Source organism: Sminthopsis crassicaudata, chromosome 3 (assembly GCF_048593235.1).
Source record: "Sminthopsis crassicaudata isolate SCR6 chromosome 3, ASM4859323v1, whole genome shotgun sequence".
NCBI classification, from domain to species: Eukaryota; Metazoa; Chordata; class Mammalia; order Dasyuromorphia; family Dasyuridae; genus Sminthopsis; species Sminthopsis crassicaudata.
The window spans coordinates 431,798,678-431,817,073 of NC_133619.1; the positions used below are offsets into that span (position 1 = coordinate 431,798,678).

Here is an 18,396-nt window from a genome sequence, read left to right on the forward strand (position 1 = left end):
TATTTTAACAGCAACATCACAGAGATGTCTAGATGAGAAGAAGAGGTTAGTATAGGTCATTTGTGGAAGGATATATTGTCATTATAGGTTATAGGAAAAAAAGATCAGATATGAATAACATTGAGGCAGAAGCACCAGGTTTTTAAAAAGAATTTGGTTTGTTTAAGAAGGCATAGTTTTGCTTGTTTGGTGGGAGCACTATGGAATTGTAAGGAAAATATGCCCAAGAAGATAGAAAAATTGGAGGAAAGAGATATTAGAGATTTAATCCAACCCCCACATTTTGTAGATTAGGAAATTTATAGGCCCAAAGGCACAATAGAATGTGATGAAGACTCTTTTTGTGACACTGTCAGGAATAGAACTCAAATCTAGATAATTAGATAGAATTGGTTAGGGAATGTATTAAATCCTCTGTGCATTGTAATAAGTTTTATGTTTAGTATAAGGAAAATGATTCTGAAAGAAATAATAACTGAAACTTATGTTTCATTTTAATATAATGTAAAAAAGCTTTGCAAATTGTATCTGTTTCATGAAACCCTCTGGTATCTGTCCTACAAGTGTTGTTTTTTGGTTTTTTTTTTAATGTATAGTTGAAGAAACCAAGGTTCAGAGAGATTATGAGCCTTACTCCTGACCATTCAAATCACAGGAGCCTAGGAAAACAGACTGAAAGTTCAAGGGACCTTAGAAGTGATTGAATCCAAACCCTGTATTTTGCAGACAAGTGTACAACCTCTCCATAGAGGAGTCACAGAAGTAGTATGTTTCTATGGTAAAGTTGACTTTAAAGTTCACTTTAGACCTCTTTTTACTACATTATTGTAATTCTGTATTAAGGCATGTAGGCTCTTTAAAATGCCTACCAAATGATTCAAGGCAATTCTAATAGGCTTGTGATGGAAAGTGCCATTTGCATCCAGAGAGAGTTACTGTGCTTAAAAGTGGATGCTTTTCTACCGTTTTTAGTTGCAAACCCAATTCATTGATCTTCTTTTTCTCTATTTTATGCAAGTAAGCATCTAGAGCTATAAAATTTTCCTTTATTACAGCTTTGGCTTCATCTCACAAGTTTTGTATATTGTCTCATTATTGTCATTTTCTTGGGTGAAGTTATTAATTGTGTCTATGATTTGCTGTTTCACCCAATCATTTTTAGGATGAGATTATATAGTTTCCAATTACTTTTTGGTCTTTTTTCTCCTGACCTTTTATTGAATGTAATTTTTATTGCATCGTAATCTGGAAAAATGCATTTACTATTTTTGCTCTTCTGCATTTGATTTTAAGGTCTTTATGTCCTGATACATGGTCAATTTTTGTATAGGTTCCATGAACTGCAGAGAAGAAAGTGTACTTCTTTCTATCTCCATTAAATTTTCTCCAAAGAGCTATCATACCTAATTTTCTAGTATTCTATTTACCTCCTTAACTGACTGAATGTGGATCAAAGCATATATTTTGGTTGTTGTTTGTTTGCTTGTTGTTGTTTTTTTTTCTTTCTCATTTTTTTTCTCTTTTAATCGGATTATATTTGCACAGCATGACAAATATGGAAATATGTTTAGAAGAATTATACATGTTTAACCTATATTGGATTGCTTTCTGTCTTGGAGGAGGGGAGAAATAGGGAGAAAATTTGGAACACAAGGTTTTGCAAAGATGAATGTTGAAAGCTATCTTTGCATGTATTTGGGAAAATAAAATACTATTAAAATAATAAAATAAAATATCTTCCAAAAGGGGAAACAAATATTAAATATTTCTTTCTGAAAGAACTTTTTTCTTAGTTCAGTGTTACAGGGCTTGAGGTAGCTATTTTATATTTAGGAATGTTCTCTGTTATAAATATGGTACAGAAGGAAAGATAAAATTTTGGAAAGTAAAATTTTGAGAGATTCTTGAGTATGTACATTCCCCATTACTCATTTCTTAAATTTCTCAGGAATGCATCATTCGAACCTAACTGAAACAGACCTTCTTAGAAGTTAATATTTTATTGTGTAGTGTACTTGGAAACAATGATATAATGGAATGTATTTTATAGAGAAAATAAAAGGTTTGGAACTTTTTCATGTGAAGGGGAAAGCCTATCTTTTAAATGTTGTCCATTCAAGCAATATTTATTAAGTATTTTAGTGCAAGGAAGGGAATAGGGGACAGATACTTACATAGCATCTACTACATGCCAGGCACTGTGAAAAATTATCTCATATCATCCCTGCAACAACCCTGCAAGGTGAGTGCTGGTACTGTCCTTTTTTTGTTGTGTTGTTGAGTCATTTTTCAGTCAGGAGTGACCTCATGACCCCATTTGGAGTTTTCTTGGCAAAGATTCTGGAGTGGTTTGCTGTCTTCTTCTCCAGCTCATTTTACAAATAAGGAAACTGAGGTAAACAAGGTTAAGAGGTCACCTAGCTAGTAAGTGTTTGACCTTTGATTTCAGGAAGATAATTCTTCCTGACTCCAGGTTCAGTGCCTGGAAAACCTAGAACCTATTCAGAGAACCGCATACTTCCCATTTTACAGTTGAGGAAACTGAGGCAATAGACATGAAGTCATCTTCAGGATAACACATCTTGCAAGTGTCTGGAGTTGGATTTGAACTAGTGTTCTATATACTATACCACATCACTTTCCGAGGATCTATACTTGGGCAATGAAGGAAGCAGGGAGAAGAAATGAATACAACTAACTGTAAAATAAATTAGAGCATAAGCATTAGAATTTTACCAAAAAACCCCAACAACAACAAAAAAAATAGTGTAAAAAGTTATTACCAAAGAATTATACAAGTAAAAATGATGCCTTGGTCATGTGATAGGTGCAAGAGATAACCAATAGACAGCAATCTATATGTCCCCATTGATATTTCTATGATATTAAGAAAAAATCAGAAAAGCCCTCAGCCCACTGGTAGATTCATAGTGAGGAACTTAAGGGACAGAATGAGCAAAGGCCCTCTGAATGATTTTAACCACTTGTGCTTTTCATTTTACTCAAATTATGTTCATTTGGCCCTCACTTATAATGTGTGTTTTTTATATCTTTTTTATTGTTATTATTCGAACAAAAATCATTTTTATCCTTTTCTAAAATAATTAAGTCAAGACTAATTCTCCAAGGTGTCCCAAAAGTTTTAATGATGTTTTAAGTGTTAAACTTTTGGAATATCCTATATAACTGTCAGAGTATCTCCCTTCCTGAGTTTAATCAAAACTTAAAAGAATTGGATAAAATGCTACTGATCAAAACTTGTAATATGGTATGTATATATATATGTGTTGTTGACATGTTCTCACACCAGCAAAATTTTATAAAACTGCTGCTTTTGTAATTATTGGAGGCAATGATGCCCGATACCAAGAAATTCAATGCCATGAACTTTTTATTATTAGAGATAAAAATTTACTCACAATTGCTTTGGCCTTTTCATTGTTAACTGTTGAGTAAGTCAAATGTGAAAGATAAAGTACCAAGGGATAATGTAATTGCAACTCTTCAAACAATTGCATTCATCTTGAGAATGAAGATTGATAATGTGGAAAAGAGATCTCATTGTTTCAGCATTAGAATTGTGGGCTTTGCCAATGGCTATTTAAAAAGATTCTCCAAAACTTTTTTTTTTAATCAAAAACAAAATTTAATTCAGCTACTTTTCATTAAGCAAGACAAGAAACTCTAATTTCCCAAATTTATGGTTGACAAAAAGCTCCAGGGCAGTATTTACACATTTTTCCAAGTTTCTTGATAGAGAGCTCTTCAATTAGAAATAGACAAGAGGGAAATTATATTTGTGGTGTTGGTTTTTAAAGGAAAGAAAGTTTATTTTTCATAAAACATATTAGGAAAACAGCAAACATATAACAATGCTAAGAGATAATTATATGAAATGAGAGTAGAGTGTTTTACATTATTTTAAGAGATATTAAAATGCTTTTAGGGTTTTTTGGAGGGATGACACTTTCTTTAAACTGCTTAAGCATTTTTATTTCCCCAAAATTGTCTTCAGCATTTATAATTATTGAGGATTTTTATGGAAGGACACATTTCTTTGGGCAATTTTTATGATGTCTTTCTATTTTCAATAGTGAAATTTTGGGTAATTTTCAAAATAAAATAGTTGGAATAGAGTAGATCTCTCAGCACTTTTTCTGTTTCTTTCTAATGTTTATATTTTTGCAGGTTATAGATGTCTACTATCTTATCCCAATTAGATTGTGAGCTCCTCTAAAGATTTCATATTTTCCCATTGTCTAATGGAGTATTCTTTGTACCTCCGATGCATAGGCAATCTCTGTTGAATTAAATGGAACATGAAGATACTTTATTGGTATAAATAAAATACCCAGGGGGGCAGCTAGGTGGCGCAGTGTATAGAGCACTAGCCCTGAATTCAGGAGGACTGGAGTTCAAATCTGGTCTCAGACACTTAACACTTCCTAGCTGTGTGACCCTGGGCAAGTCACTTAACCCCAGCCTCAGGAAAAAAATAAAATAAAATAAAATACCCAGGACTAATCCTGCCCTAGAACTCAGTGCAGTTAATGATTATAGGGATTTACGAAGAAATGGAAATATAATAACAAGGCCTTAAGAGGCAATGTGAGTCAGTAAAAAAATGACTGTGTGTATTTGGAATCAGAAGACCTGGATTCAAATATTAATCTGCCACTTCCTGTTTCTGTCATCTTGTATCAGTTGCCAAACTTCCTCAGGACCTTAATTTCCTTATCTGTTGGATAAGGTGATTGAGATAGACAACCTCTAAGATACCATCCAGTTTGAAAATTTGATCCTTCCTAGACTTTTTCCTATTGTGTATATTATCTGCATGACGTTCTTTCCCACTGTATAAGGACATAGAAATTTTCATTTTTGTTTTCATACTCTTTTATATTTATCTAACCCTAATCCAAGAATTCTGAAGCTGGAAGTTGTGATTTTTTTTTTTATTACTTTGATAAATTATACTTTACTATATTTGATTTTCTTTATCAATTTTTATGTGTTTATTTTATGCCCTTAGAGACATTTGTTTGAAAAAAAAAAGTCTTCACCAGACTACCAAAGGGATCTATAACATATTTTTAAATTAATTTTATAATTATAAATTTTTGACACTATATATGCATGAGTAATTTTTTTATAACATTATCCCTTGTATTCATTTTTCCAGATTTTCCCCTCCTTCCCTCTATTCCCTCCCCTAGATGACAGGCAATCCCATACATTTTACATGTGTTACAATATAACCTAGATATAATATATGTGTGTTAATCCAATTTTCTTGTTGCACATTAAGTATTAGATTCCAAAGGTATAAGTAACCTGGGTAGATAGACAGTAGTGCTAACAATTTACATTCATTTCCCAGTGTTCCTTCTCTGGGTGTAGTTGTTTCTGTCCATCATTGATCAGCTGGAAGTGAGTTGGATCTTCTTTATGTTGAAGATATCCACTTCCATCAGAATACATCTTCATACAGTATTGTTGTTGAAGTGCATAGTGATCCCCTAGTTCTGCTCATTTCACTCAGCATCAGTTCATGCAAGTCTCTCCAAGCCTCTCTGTATTCATCCTGCTGGTCATTTAGGGATCCATAATATAAAAATGTTAAAGATCTTTGCCTGATATGTGTTTAATAAATTACATGATAAGTTTAATGTTAGACAAAGGTATTCCTTGGCATACATATCAGCTCTCCCCACTTTGTTAAGTCTTTTTTTTTTCATGGCAATTGGGATTGAGTGATTTATCCAGGGCCACACAACTAGTAAATGTTAAGTATCTGAAGTTGGATTTGAACTTAGGACTCATGCTATATTCACTGTGCCATCCAAGTGCCCCAGGGAACAAGCTTGTCTTTTTCGAGGCCATCAATGGGTTATTCCATTTTATCAGTTGTGATATACAAAGGAGGTCATATTGCTCTCTTTTAATTTATGATTCTAATTAATAACCCCTAAAAATTAATGACAGCAAGCTTTAGAGAAAATGTGATTGCAAGGGGAAGAGATCCTTTCAGATGATCAATATGTAACAATGCTACAAAGATTAGCTCCAATCCAGACCTTCTTTGATGTTAGCCTCACGACCCCAATTGGTAATCAAACATTGGTACAAACATTGGTCTAACTCAATGATGCCTTCAACCTCAATGAGCACTAATCAGTTACTTTTCTACAGTTAATAAATAAGGTGATAGAAACTATTCAGAGATGAAATAAGATTGACTTCCTGCCTTCATAGTACTCATATAGAGGAGGATATGACACATATACAGATAAATATGACACATGGTAAGTGCCTAAGGGGAAGCAAGATAGAATGGATAGTATAAAACAGAGTCAGAAAAACCCAGGATCGAATTATAATCACTTTATTTTCTGAACCTCAATTTTCTCATCTATAAAATGAGGCTATAAATACCCACCAAATAGAACAGTTGTAAGGCTGTGATGAGGCATAAAGTACTTTGCAACTTTTAATGTATAAATGTCAGTTTATTATTATAAAGGGTCACACAAATAGTAAATAGTAGAGCGATGGTATTCAAAACAAGGTACTCTAACTTCAGATCCAATGTTCTTGTGTCTTGCTGCCTGTCCCCCCACTCCCTTTCTCACTCTATGTGTAGGATGATGCCAGCATAGGAGACTAGAAGAATGATAATGTCATTTCTATTGATAGAAATAAGGGTGTCAGGAGGAGAAGCTAACTTGGGTGATAAGATGATGACTTTACATTTAGAAATTTTAACCTTTAGGGTTCAAAGGGAATCCAAGTAGAAATGCCCAGCAAGTTGTTAAAAATTTAAGGTTGTTGACTGAGGTAAATATGAAAGAGAGAGAGAGAGAGACAGAGAGAGAGAGAGAGAGAGAGACAGAGAGAGAGAGACAGAGAGACAGAGACAGAGACAGAGACAGAGACACAGAGAGACACAGAGACAGAAAGAGACAGAGATTTGGGGATCATTTACATATAGTATAAAGTTGAAGGTGTAGGCATGGATAACATTTTTAAGGGAGAAAGTATAAAAAGAGAAGATGATATAGAACAAAACCTTATACTTAGAATTTGTGAGGAGATGTAAGCATAAGTGTAGACCACTTAGAAGGAAAGAGATTAGGAGAAATGGAATAAGCTGGAGAAGGCAGTGGAAACAGAGAGAGAAGGAACATTGAGTAATCAAGAGTGTAAAGTGCTTCAGAGAACTTGAAGAGTATGAACATTAAGAAATGAGCATTGGATTTGTTGAATTAAGTCATCACTGATCTTTAATAGTCCTTTCAGTAAAGTGGTGGAAGTGGAAGCTTGACTGGGTAATGAGATGGTAAATGGGAGACAAGAGCAAGAGATTATTCTTTCAGGGTAGTGGGGGCGGTTAGAAATAGAAGGGAGAGAGAAAAGGAGTAAACATGCATTTTATAGAAAATAATGGAAAAGGAAGTTGAAAGCTCATTTCTCATGGCCTCCATCTTACCTAAAGTAGGAGGCAAAGATATCAATTTGAATGTGGATTTGAAAGAATGGAATCAAATCCCAAATGAGATCATAGAGTCAGATACTATTGACAAGAGCAGCAGGAAAATCCTTACTAAAATAAAAAGCCTGGTCTATAGACATAAGAGTTAGGAGAAGAGGTGTTTTCATTCCCTCAGTTTCTAGAAGGAAAAGAGATAACACAGGAGTCACATTTTTTTACATTAATTTCATTAACATTGTTTTCTAATCAACTAAATTGAATTGAATGAGATTTCACTTTATTAATACTAATAGAGTTTAAGAAACATGTCTTCCTTTCTCTGAGAACTGGGAAAGCAACTTATGTTCCCTAAGCAGATCTCCAGGATAGAGGATCACTAAAGCATGTAGCTATAGAACTATGACCATTCTGAAGAACATCCAAAAATAATAGGTTTGAAATGGATTCATGTACTAAAGATTTCATATTATATTGTTTTTCACATTTATTAAATCAAATAGATCATCAGGAAAAATGCATTAAAAAGTTTGTCCTTCTACCATTGACATCAATAAACATGCTTTTTAAATAAATAGAGGCCATGGAAAAAGAAAGATGTCAGATCTGAAAGGAAGTCCACCATCAGCCTATTGTATAAAGGAATGGTGGATGAAAGTGATTAAACATTAGAGGATAATTAACAGCAGAACCTTTGTTCTCATTGTAGGTCAGGGGATAGTCAGGAAGACTCATTTGAACTCCTCAAAGATACTGAAAATCCTTTTATAGGCTTTAAGTTTCTTGCCTAGATCAGTTACATATCTATCATGATGATCGAATAATATCCACATTTTGGTCTTGGCGGGACGTTAGTAGGTCTTTCTTATATGTAATTTAACACATATTGACTTTGTTACCCTGAAAAAGAAAGTTAACTTCCCAGTGTTCCAGGAAACCCTTACCAAATTTCTGAGGGTATTAATAGAAGCATTTTCCTTATAGGAAGTTGCCCATACCAATGAAATCCCAGGTTCAACAAACAAGAAAAACTATCAAACTGAACTTGGGGTTCACCATGACCCACAAAAGTGGACTCTTATTTAGTTTTATTTCATGAAAAAGGTAAAATAGATCAAGCTTTAATATCTGTATTCCTTCTTTCCCTCAGACTCCCTATCCCCAACTCAACTTTCACCTAAGTCATGTGCCTAACAATTAGATCTTCTGCCTGAATAAAAAAGTTCATTTGCTTTTCTAATATACCATTTTAACGTGGAACTCTGGAAGAAAGCATTTTAACTTTTATAGTAAACAATAAAAAAGCCTCATAAAGCTTCTTACAATGCAACAATTAATTCTTGTCTGAGGCTGAGATCTATTACTTATGAATGTCTTTGTTGTGATATTTGTGTAGCAATTATATTAGGCAGGATTGTTGCTCTGACTCCATTTTCTGTTTCTGTGGCATGTTTATTTTAAGGAACTTTGTAAAGGACATATTTTTAAGAGGCTATAATCACTTCACACAGGCAACTGCGATCTTAGCAAGTAGCTATTAACAATACAGACAGAAACTTTCAATGTGATGGCTTTAGACATCATGAGATTTCTTGATGCTATTTTAATGCACTAGGAGTATAAACTAAATTTAGATCCTGCTGACTATTGTGGGAGATAAGTGAGTTTCTCTCATGCAGACAATACTAGATTTAGTCAGTGTGTATTTCTGTCAAATAGTGTGTGCAGCTTACAGCTTACACTCCTTGGAAGAAGCAGCATGATGGTCATAAAAGGAGTATTGGATTTGAAATCTGAAGGCCTGAATTTGAATGTTGGTGTTCCTTGGACAAATTACTACTATTTGAGGAGGGGGATTTCAGTTGCCTTATCTGTGAAATGAGGATGTTAAATTACCAGATTATATCACTGAATCTCAGTATTAGAAAGAATCTCAAAGGTTACTAAAATAGAGCCCATACCTCAACAGGAATTTCCTTTATAGCATTGCTAGGCATTGACCATTCAGCTTCATTTTGAAGACCTCCCATGGGAGAAAGAGCAGCAATAGGACAGAGGACAGCTCCTTTCAGGGCAGTGCATCCAAATTTTTAGTTATTCTAATTATTAGGAAGTACTTCCCCGCACACACCCAATATGAAACCAAAATTTGACCCTCCATTTTTGCTCAATATTTCTTGAATTTCCCTTTTGGGCCAAAAGCAAGTCTAGTTCCATTTTCATGTGATAAACTTTTCCTGGATTCCATAAATCTTTTCTTCTTCAAATTAAATATTCCCACCTACTCTCAAAACTTGACCTCCAGTTCTCTTATCACACTAGTAATTCTATATTGTTACTATCCTCCTCCTCCTCTGCAAAATATCACAATTTAAATGAAACAATAATGCCTATAAGTCTGAGAACTTGGGTTTAAAGGAATTCACTATTACAGAATGGTGGTGATAGAAGATACCTTAGAAATCATATATTTCAGAGCTTTTGAACTTTTTCCACTCACAATCCCTTTTCAGCCAAAATTTTTATGCATATTTAGGTATATAGATAAATCATATTTTCATGATCCCTTGATCTAGTCCTCTGTCCCTAATAATAATGAAACTGAGACCCCCAAAATAAAAAGTGATTCATTCAAGGTCATATAGATTTTTTTTTATCTTCACATTGCTTTTCACAGTTTATGGATTATATTTATATATTTATTTATATATTATATTTATATTTATATATTATATTATATATTGATTATATTATAGAATATTTCTTTTATGGTCATCATAATTTATTTCATAGAAAGGTAATATATTTAACTTAAAGGTTATGTAATATTCCACTGAAGACTTCTCTGTAATCAAAAAGACGGGAAAACATGAATAGAATACTACCTTTTTACATTTTAAGTATTTCCTGACCTCAAATGAACTGGCAGTGATATTGTCTATGACGTATGTACATGCATATGTTTATACATATATGTTTGTATGGGTGATGGGAGAGAGACAGAAACAGAGACCAGGAATGCACTACCTCAGGTCTGTAATTAGGAATTACTTCACCAGAGACAAAATGAGTAAGTTTAAAGAAAACCTTGGGGGGGGGGGCGGAAAAGGGAAAGGACAGAGGATATTCTGGATATGGGTACAGCTGATACATAGTTGGAGAATCTCGTCACCCAGAGAGTTTGATCTACCCCCACCCTTAGGATTTGGAAAGTAAAGTGTCCCAGAAGAAGGATGTCATGGTAACAGAACCCTGAGGGCCCTTGTGTTGCTTGGTTGAGACCAATAGAAGAACAACAGAATCACAATTACCCTGGAGAGGAAGTATAGAGTATATAGAAGAGGCTTCCCTTCCTCCCTTTTCCCCTATTTCACAGCCCCAGGGACAAAGTCCTATAGAGCAGTGGATATTTCCAAATCTACAGTAGAATTCATACCTAGCACTTGCTACCTCTTGGAATATTCTGGCATCCCATATTTTTCTTTATTAGATACTACTTGTATCATATTCATCTTTGTTTATGGATTGCATTTTTCTATTAGTTTGTGAGCTCCTTGAGAAACAATTGTTTTGCATCATTATATCCCCATCTTATAATGGGTACATTAAAGCAGTCCATAGTTTAGTTTTGTTTAAAATGAGATAGGAAGAATGAAGCATATATCATGTATACATATAGCTCTTTATCCAAATGAAAGGACTTACAATTCTTCATCAAATTTGACAAATATGTAGTAATGTGTAAGTAATGGGATTTTTTATTATTAAGTCAGTGAAACATTTTTTCCACATAAAACTGAAATGTGAACTTTATCTTCTGATTGTAAAAAATAATTTTTATCTAATTCCTTTACCTTGTGACAGTAACAATTATGAAGTCGGGGTGGCTTTAGTGTATTGTCAGTGAATATTCAATCTTCTAAAACATCCTGGAGGGGGTCTGGGGAAAAAAAAAAAAAAAGGAAGACAAGAATAAGGCCAGAAGGTGGGGTCATAGGGAGACGCAAAAAAAGAGTGCAAGGCAGCCAGATGGCACAATGGATAGAGCACTGGCCCTGGAGTCAGGAGATTTGAGTTCAAGTCCAGCCTAACATTTGACACTGTGTGACTAGCAAATCACTTAACCCCAATTGCCTTGCCAAAAAAAAAGGATGGCCCCATTACCCCTATTCTGGTCTCCAAAGATATTAAGACCTCTCTAGTCTCCTTTATTTATTTTGCATTTATTCTCAATTATGTACAATTAACCAGTAAAAATTCCATCATAAAGAATTTACAGTGAGTCTGGAGAAGGTAGGATGATCCCCACTTTAAAATACCTGACACTCCATTTCTTTCTTTTCCCCCACATCAACTCCTTCCTTTTTGTTTGCCTCTGAAATTTGGGAACGAATAAAGATCTATGAATATATTGACTAAGCAGGGAATGGACTTTTGGTTGTTTTCTTAGTATGCATGTGATGCAGTAATAAGTGTCTTTCCTTCAATAAGCAATCAAGATCAACAATCTGGTGACAATGAAGCTAGTCTTTTCTAAACTTAAGTTTCCTGATGTGTATTACAATGAAGTCATCCATAATAAAGTCCCAGCATTTTCATATGACTTGAAAGACACATGTCCTACTTGTAAACACTCTTGTTTATCTTTGATCAGGATTAAAGGCTAGCTTCACTCTACAAGATTTAATCAAAATTCCCCATCCTTAAGGAAAGGTGAATTGCTGAAGAAAATCCTGTTACCTTCCCTACAGACAGTCACAAAAATTGACCAGCACACTTGTTCACTGTAGTATATTTTCTAAGATATTTATTTAAATTCAATATAAAGTTTTGCTCTGAAGAAGAAATCATCCTCAGAGATTGATATAATGCCTTTTTTCAATCATGTTGGCATGTGATTACTCTCCGGAAGACCCTGTATTATAAATAAAGAGTTTAAAAGAGTCCTCTGAGTCAGAATTCAGTTAATGTTAAGAATCTTTAATAGAAACTGTTTACTGGTATCATCTGTGCATTTGTTGTAAGATTATCCCCAGACCTAAAGACAAAAGGCTTATGTGTTATAAAGTTTTAATTATCACTTACTTTTAAAGAAAGCCAAGGAGGATATTCAAAAGGTTCTTGGTTATATGAAAGCTGAATCATTCATCATACAAATGAAGTCCACTTTCCTTCAAACTAAACTAGAATAAAGACATTCTATTAGCATCTTCTTTTCAAAAAAAATTCTTCAATAATCTCATGTCTCCACTCTGCAGCCTCTTGTCCATCTTCATAACCTAATTTTTTTGTGTTCTCTAGTCTTTTCATAATGTCATGGTTCTCCCTTTAACCCTCAGTTTTTGATCTTTTAAGTAATGAATCCCAAATAGAACAAAATTTCCCCAGAAATAAATGAAAATATGAACCTTATTATCTATAAGAGATGAGCATCCCCAAACCATTTTTTATAATGTTTCTGATTTAAAACTCATCAGAGCCCCTGGGCCTAGGAGACAAATACCACCATCACAACAGAAAACAAACAACCTTCCAATGTCTGGAGTGTAGAGGGATCCTTTGAGTTACTCACTTGTCAGATATAAGATAGTAGCAGTGACATTTTTTATAGCCCTTGCTGTCAAACAGAAATACATAAAAATCCAGTGGCTATAGTTCAGACTGCTGTGAAGCAAAGTGAACAAGTAAATACAGCAAGGAAAAAACAACCACTTTGGCTTAACTAACGGTGTTATGGGATAGGAAAGGGAAAAGGGAGAGGAAGAGTGTTACACCCAGAGAGTCTCTCTGACACCCTTTTTATTATAGCCTTGTCTTAGTGAAAACAAGTGGTAAATCACATGAACTAAAGAAGATAATATGTCACCTAGGGGCAGAATTTATGCTGAGAACTTATTATGGCGTCCATTACTGGTTTCATTATGACCCATTTGCCCTAATATTCAGCATTGCTTTTGTTTGTGATATGCTAAATTAGGCAGTAAAAACAATTTTCTATTGGATACTTTAATCTGAGAGCATTTTTATCCTCATTGTAGTGAATCTGATTTATATTTCTGTGTTTTAAAATTCAATTCAACAAATGTATATTAGATGCCAATTATATGTAAGGTGCTATGCTAAATGCTAGATTTTAAAAAATGAAAATCATAGTTCCTGCACATAAATTCTAAATTTTGTTTAAATGTACTTTAAAAAGTTGTATTCTGATATAAGCATGAGTTTATTTTCAAAGATGCAATGTCTTTTAAATATATCAGTTCCAGGGATATCCAGAAGTAGCAAGGAATAGTAGAAAAAGGATGAACCTTGAGATCCAGAAGAACTGGGTTCAAAACTTCCCTTAGAGACAGTTAATTGTATAATTCTGGGTAAACAAATTAACTTCTCTCTGTATCAATTACTTTGTAAAATGAGATGCCAGGATACTGGCAATGAGAATCCTTTTTTGTGTCTTCCAAGATAGCTTAAAATATCACTTACTTTTGCAGACAGCCCAAGGAGAATATTCAAAAGGTATTTGCTTTTTTAAAAGTCAAATCATTCATGCTACAAGTACAGTTCATTTTCCCTTGTTCTCAGTTAAAAGGAGGTCTCCCCATAGAGCCCTTCTGACCCTGCTGCAATCTTCTCCCTTTTCCAAGCTGCTTTCCTTTCTCCCAGACTGTTTCATCAGATTAAATATTTGCTGACTCACCTCACTATATTTAAGCCAGAGCTCAATGATTTCTATGTCTCAATCTAAAAATCTATGAATTTTCTGGTTTTCTTTCAACCAAAGAGGATTCCAGCATTTAGAAAGGATACTTTATAATAGAAAAACACCACAGTTGTAATTAAAATATTCTATAAAGATCATATTATAAGATGGCCCTTGAATTAGAAACCTGGAAATCTATAGATCTGAGCAATATTGCATTGATAGTCCAGAACAACACTTGGGTCTCTTTAATTTGAAAATTATCTAGTTCAAACTCTTACTTGTAATAGATAAGAAAATTATATCTCAAGGAGATGAAATAATCTGGTTTATTATAATTTTTAATTCAGCCTATTTACAATAACTTTATTTTATCCTATAACTGTCCAAATTGGCTTTATTTGTCTCCTGAACTTAGTTTATTCTTCAATTCGGCTGGACTTTAATAGGTCATTCTTTAATAAGCTGGTTTTTAGTAAGTTAAATTTACAAGTTTTCTTGTTAATTGCTGTTTTGTTCTTGTGTCAAGGAAATCTGTAACTCTTGAAGGAGACAGGCAGACACCAGGAGTGTGATCTAATATCTTTATAGCACCAAGCTATCCTTCTGTGATACCTAGTTTTTTTTTATCCAAAAGGTGGTTTTTAAAGGTGGACTCAAATGATGAACATTTCTTAGTCACAGGAGAGGGTTGTTGCTAGTTCTCATCCCCAATTTTTAACCATTCATGTTTTCACTCCCATGATGCTATATATTCTGTAACCAATGTCATTGCCTTCCTCACCTACCCAACTCTGTATTCCCCCAAATTATATTAACATTGGTGTGGCCTGTGTCAGTGGTTATATGTCAATGGAAAAGGCTTTTTGACCTTACTCAGTTAGTGCTAGCCTAACCAATAAATATATCTTGCTCAGACCCTTATCTCTCAGTTTACCTTAATTTTCAAATGTGAAAACTGGTAAAAAGGACTGATCCCTTAAATAGTCCTCCAGGGTAAAGCTCTAAGAGCTCACTGGTAGAATTTAACCTTTTAGGCTTTTTTCACAACCAGGGACCCCACCCCACAATTTCTTCTGAGCCCCCTGTTGGGGAAAAGTTACAATTTTGGCTACATTTGTCTTAAGGTGCTAATTATTTTCAGTGCGATAATTTGGAAATAATTGGCAATATAAAACTCAGCACTCCTTCCCATTGTTGATTCCTGTTGTTTGACACCTCTTTGGGGACATCATTAATAAGCCCCAGATGACATTCTCTTCAAAGGGGAGCTCCTACGTTTCTAGCCAGAGAAGATACTTTCCAAAGTATTTTCCAAAATAGGATGAGGAGACCTGAAAAAACAGAACAATAGTCATAGTCAGGATATAAAAAAAAAGTAAGAGAAATTTGAGACTTAGACCCTTGAAAAATTTCCTCTGTAAGGAAGGTTCTCAATATGTAAGTTGAGATGGAGAATTTTCCTAATTAAGAGGAGAGGATGACTAAAATCACAACAAGATTAATCAAAGAACTCCAGAAATTGACAGTGGGAACATATACACAGTGCAGTTCTGTCTGTCTGTGCTTCTCTTTATATATAGAAAATTGGAGCTGGAGATAAGAAGGAAAAACTGCTGACAAGTGCTTATGTCTTGTGTCTGTTTTGTGACTCTGGTCTGAGATTATTGGTATCTGAGATTCATGAATCATTTACATTGTCTGATTTTTAAAATATTTTTTATTTTTCCTCAATTACATATAAAGACAATTTTAAACATTCTTTTTTTTTTATTCAAGTTCCAAATTTTCTCCTTTCCTCCTTTGTTCCCCACTCCAGAAAATAAACAATTTGATACAAATTATCAAACATGTTAAATCATGTAAAACATATTACCACATTAATCATGTTGTGAAAGAAGACACAGATCCAAAGAGGAGAAAAATGAAAAAAAAATACAGAAAATGAAAATTTTTGTGGTTAGATCTTCATTTAGACTCTACCAGTTCTTTCTCTGAAGGTAAATAGCATTTTTTTCAACATGACTTCTTTGGAATTGTCTTAGATCATTATAGAAGAGTTAAGTCATTCAGTATTGCTTTTAATATGTACAATGCACTCTTGGTTCTGTTTACTTCATTTAACATAAATTCATTAAATATTTCCAGATTTTTCTGAAATCCACCTGCTCAGCATTTATTTTATTATCATTATTATTATTATTATTATTATAGCTTTTTATTTATAAGATATATGCATAGGTAATTTTTCAGCATTTAAAATTGCAAAACCATTTGTTCCAACTTTTCCCCTCCTTCCCCTTACCCCTTCCCCAGATGGCAGGTTGACCAATATATATTAAATATGTTAAAGTATAAGTTAAATACAATATATGTATACATGTCCAAACAGTTATTTTGCTGTACAAAAAGAATCAGACTTTGAAAATATTGTACAATTAGCCTGTATAGGAAATCAAAAATGCAGGTGGACAAAATTAGAGGGATTGGGAATTCTATGTAGTGGTTCACAGTCATCTCCCAGAGTTCTTTTGCTGGGTGTAGCTGGTTCAGTTCATTACTGCTCTATTGGAACTGATTTGGTTCATCTCATTGTTGAAGAGGGCCATGTCCAACAGAATTGATCATCATATAGTATTGTTGTTGAAGTATATAATGATGTTCTGGTCCTGCTCATTTCACTCAGCATCAGTTCATGTTAGTCTCTCCAGGCCTTTCTGAAATCATCCTGTTGGTCATTTCTTATAGAATAATAATATTCCATAATATTCATATACCACAATTTATTCAGCCAATCTCCAATTGATGGGCATCCACTCAGTTTCCAGTTTCTGGCCACTACAAAGAGGGCTGCCACAAACATTCTTGCACATACAAATCTCTTTGGGATATAAGCCCAGTAATACACTGCTGGATCAAAGGGTATGCACAATTTGATAACTTTGTGCTGCTCAGCATTTCTTAAAGCACATTAATATGTCACTACAATCGTGGTGCACAACTTCTTAATCCATTCCCTTCAATTTCCTATTGTTTGCCACTACAAAAAGAAATGCCATAAATATTTTTGTACAAATATATCCTTTCCCCCTTTTTAAAATCTCTTTGGTAAACAGAAGAAGTAGCAATATTGCTGGATCAAAGAGTATGCACTGTTTTATAGCCTGTTGGAATAACTCCAAATTTCTCTTTAGAATGGTTACATCAGTTCACAATTCCAACAATAGTGCATTGGTGTCCTAATTTTCCACATCTCCTCCAGAATTTTTCTGTCATATTAGCCAATTTGATAGATGTGAGATGGCAACTCAGAGATATTTTAATTTGTATTTCTCTAATAAATAGTGATTTAGAGCATTTTATATGACTACAGATACCTTTGATTTTTTCATGTGAAAACTGCCTGTTCATGTCCTTTGACCATTTATCAGTTGAGAAATGATTTGTATTCTTTTAAATTTGAATCAGTCCTCTATATATTTAAGAAATAAGGCTTTTATCAGAGACACTTGCTACAAAAATTATTTCTCATCTTTCTTCTTCCCTTTTGATTTTGGTTGCATTGATTTTGTTTTTACAAAACCTTTTAAATTTAATATTTTATTAATGTTCTCTATCTATTCTTTGGTCATAAATTATTCTTTTCTCCATAGAAGTGACATATTGCCTTGTTTTAAATAACATTTTTTGGTAGTCTGAGGAAAAGAAGTGTTCATAGTACTTAAAATAATATTCTTTTTCTCTGCTTTTTAAATACTGGTCTTTTAGGAGAATATAGCAATAAAGACATCTCTGACCATAGACATTTAGGGCATTAGCCCTAGATATTAGCCAGAGACCAAGATGTAATTTCTCTACTGTAAATTTCCAAATTGTAGTTTGAATGATTTTATAAATGTTGAAATATGTTAGTGAGTTTGGGGTTAATATTCCTTAGAATTTGTTTTAAGGAAACTAAGAACATACTGGTGAATATTACAGTGATAACTATGAAGGAAAGAAGTAGAGCTTGGATTTAGCCTTGGATTTTTTTTACTCTATACCTGGTGTCTTTTTAAAATTAAAAATCCATATTTCCCTAATATTCAAGGGTCTTACTTATGGCACCCACTGCTAAGGATTGAATATCCCATTGCCTCCCCACAAGGATGTTTTGGCAACCTTTATACCTTCTAAAAGCAATCTTTTTAAGCCTATTATAAGGAGG

The 18,396-nt window shown here is 33.7% G+C and overlaps 1 protein-coding gene and 1 long non-coding RNA gene across 6 annotated transcripts in view; one reads left to right on the forward strand and one right to left on the reverse strand.

Moving 5' to 3' along the window:
* LOC141562804 (uncharacterized) overlaps positions 1 to 12,715 on the reverse strand; it is a 38,539-nt gene extending 25,824 nt beyond the window's left edge. The window contains exons 1-2 of the long non-coding RNA XR_012488256.1: positions 12,575 to 12,715; positions 11,344 to 11,429 (exon numbers count right to left, since the gene is read on the reverse strand). This is a non-coding gene — a long non-coding RNA (uncharacterized LOC141562804). The remainder of the gene's footprint in view (positions 1 to 11,343; positions 11,430 to 12,574) is intronic.
* Positions 1 to 18,396, forward strand: part of ZNF385B (zinc finger protein 385B) — a 520,340-nt gene that overhangs the window by 241,757 nt on the left and 260,187 nt on the right. The window lies entirely within an intron of this gene.